Genomic DNA, 3074 nt, shown 5'->3' with positions numbered 1-3074 from the left:
AGTCTTGTTACCAATTAGTCTAAGTTTTAATTTAGAGTGTTATTTTATTTTATTTTAAGTTACTAATTGACTTCTGTTGTCTTGACTACAGTTTATGCGAAGATCTCAAAGTACAAATTCTTTAATCTTTGATCCAGAGATCGAACGAACCACACGTGCGTTGAGAAGAGCAAGAAGAGAAGAACAACAGAACAGGGCTGAAGAAAATGTCAATGAATTGCCATTGGTGCCAATCAGAGATCATTTCAGGCCGACGATCCAGGCTCACTATTCTGGAATCGCTCGAGGGACAATAAATGCCAACAATTTCGAGTTGAAGCCGACATTAATCAACATGGTTCAGCAGAACCAATTCAATGGAAGCGCCACAGTTGATACTCACTTACACTTGCGCACCTTCTTAGAGATTACTGATACGGTAAAAATGAATGGTGTTTTTGAGGATATAATACGTTTATGCTTGTTTCCTTTTTATCTCAGGGACAAGGCACAGAGATGGTTGCAATCATTGTCGCTAGGAAGCATAACAACCTGGGAGGACATGGCTGTGAAATTTTTAGCAATGTATTTTCCACCAGCCAAGTCCACACAGCTGAAGATTGAGATCAGTACCTTTCAACAGCATGATTCAGAACACCTATATGAGGCATGGGAAAGGTACAAAGATTTGTTAAGGCGTTGTCCTAATCATAATTTTGCAGATTGGGAAGAAATAGAGCTTTTCTACAATGGGTTAAATACGCCTACAAGAATGTCTGTGGACTCTGCTACTGGGGGTACCATATTTGCCAAGGACCCCATTCAGGCCTATGAGATGCTGGAATAAATGACTATCAATAGTTATCAATGGTCATTGGAACGTATGTGAGTCAAGAAGGGAGTGTACAGTGTTGATCCTCTCACATCCAACACTGCACAGCTATCTGCATTGAGTACACAAGTTGCTGCTCTGGAAAAGGTGAATATAACAGAACCTGCAGGTGTGTCAGTTGCCATAGAAGAATCTCATCCACCTGAGGAAGCTCAATATATAAATTCCAGAGGCTATGGAAATTATCAAGGTAACCCTCCGCCCAATACTTATCATACTAGTTTACGTAACCATGAGAATTTTTCCTATGTCAACAATAAAAACGTGTTGAGTCCCCCTCCGGGATTCAATACAAACAAGGGCAAAGGAAAGGCGTCATTGGAGGATGCTGTTGATACATATGTCACTGAGTCTAACAAGAGGATGGCGAGTACTGAAACTCGAATGGACAGCATGGAGACACATATGTGCAGTTTGGGGGCTATGATGAAATCCATGGAAACACAGATTGGACAGCTGGCAAACGCTTTAAAGGATCAAAACCGAGGACAATTTCCCAGCAATACAGAAGTGAATCAAAAAGAGCAGTGCAAAGCAGTGGAGCTAAGAAGTGGTAAGAAGATAGAAGCTAAGGAGGAGAACAGAGCAAAAGAAGGAGATGAATCAGTGGTCGAAGAAATCGTTGTTGAAGAGCCAAAGAAGTAGTTTCAAAACCGATGTACAAGCCACAGCTTCCATACCCACAGCGGTTTAAGAAGAAAGCACTTGATGAGCAATTTTCCAAGTTCCTAGACAACTTCAAGAAGATACACATAAATATTCCATTTGCAGATGCCTTGGAACAAATGCCAAATTACGCCAAGTTTGTCAAATATGTGATGTCAAAGAAGATGAGACAACAAGACAATGAAGTGGTGAATCTGACAGAAGAGTGCAGCGCCATCCTGCAGAAAAAGTTACCACAAAAGCTTAAGGATCCAGGGAGTTTTACTATCCCTTGTTTTATTGGTGGTTCTAAAGTAAATTGAGCTTTATGTGATTTAGGACCAAGTATAAATTTGATGTCGTTTTTTGTTTTCAGGACTTTGGAGCTTGGAGAAGTCAAAGCGACCACCATCACGTTACAGCTGGCAGATTGAAGTATCACATACTCACGGGGTATTATGGAGGATGTTTTGGTGTAGGTCGACAAATTCATATTCCCAGCAGACTTCGTGATTTTGGACATGGATGAATATGAAGAAACTCCCTTGATTTTTGGGAGAACCTTTTTAGCCACTGCACGTGCGCTAATTGACATCCACAAGGGAGAGCTCACACTTCGAGTTGGTGGTGAAGCTGTGATTTTCAGTATCTATCACACCATGAGGGGCCCAAATGAGGTAAGTACATGTAAAAGCATTGAAATTATTGATTCTCATAATTCTTTTTCATGTGCAGGAATCACTGATCCGTTAGAAAGATGTTTGGTAGCGGATGAGGTATTTGATAAGGAAGAGGATTGGGAGCTACATGAACAAGAAGCATTCCTTGAGGGAGCTCCGAAGGAAAAATGGTGAGTACTAAGGAATCTGAAGCATTGGAAAAAGTGCACCAGAGGTATCTGCTGAAACTCATGATCTTAAAGAATTGCCTGCACATCTATGTTATGCATTCCTTGGTGAAATTCTACTTGTCCTGTTATTATTTATGCTCACCTGTCTGCTGTAGAAAAGGATAAGTTGTTGAGAGTACTGAGAAATTTCAAAACTGCCTTAGGATGGTCAATTTCGAACATTAAGGGTATTAGTCCAACAATTTGCATGCATAAAATTTTGATGGAAGAGTCCTATACCCCTTATGTTGATCATCAGAGGCGGTTGAATCCCGCTATGAAAGAAGTAGTTAAGAAAGAGGTCTTAAAACTATTGAATGCGGGTGTGATTTATGCTATTTCTGACAGTAGTTGAGTGTCTCCTATTCAAGTGGTGCCTAAAAAAGGTGGGATTACTGTGGTTAAAAACAAAAATAATGAGTTAATCTCCACCCGTACAGTAACTGGCTGGCGAGTCTGTATAGATTATAGGAAGTTGAACAAAGCTACTCGTAAGGATCATTTTCCACTTCCTTTCATTGATCAAATTCTTGATAGACTTGCTGGTTATTGCTATTACTGTTTCTTAGATGGTTATTCAGGTTATAATCAAATTTCTATCGCACCAGTGGATCAAGATAAGACTACTTTTACGTGTCCCTATGACACGTTTTCTTTCAAGAGGATGCC

General features: G+C 40.1%; 1 non-coding gene across 1 annotated transcript; it reads right to left on the bottom strand.

The window, feature by feature from the left end:
* Positions 1-590: 590 nt before the first annotated feature.
* Positions 591-696, bottom strand: LOC140869937 (small nucleolar RNA R71). Its single transcript, XR_012146925.1, has one exon. It is a non-coding gene; the product is annotated as a small nucleolar RNA R71 (small nucleolar RNA).
* Positions 697-3074: the final 2378 nt, after the last annotated feature.

This window comes from Henckelia pumila, chromosome 4, assembly GCF_033568475.1.
Source record: "Henckelia pumila isolate YLH828 chromosome 4, ASM3356847v2, whole genome shotgun sequence".
In the NCBI taxonomy this organism is placed as follows: Eukaryota; Viridiplantae; Streptophyta; class Magnoliopsida; order Lamiales; family Gesneriaceae; genus Henckelia; species Henckelia pumila.
The sequence above is the reverse complement of the archived record's forward strand: the minus strand, read 5'-3'. Positions and strand labels throughout refer to the sequence as shown.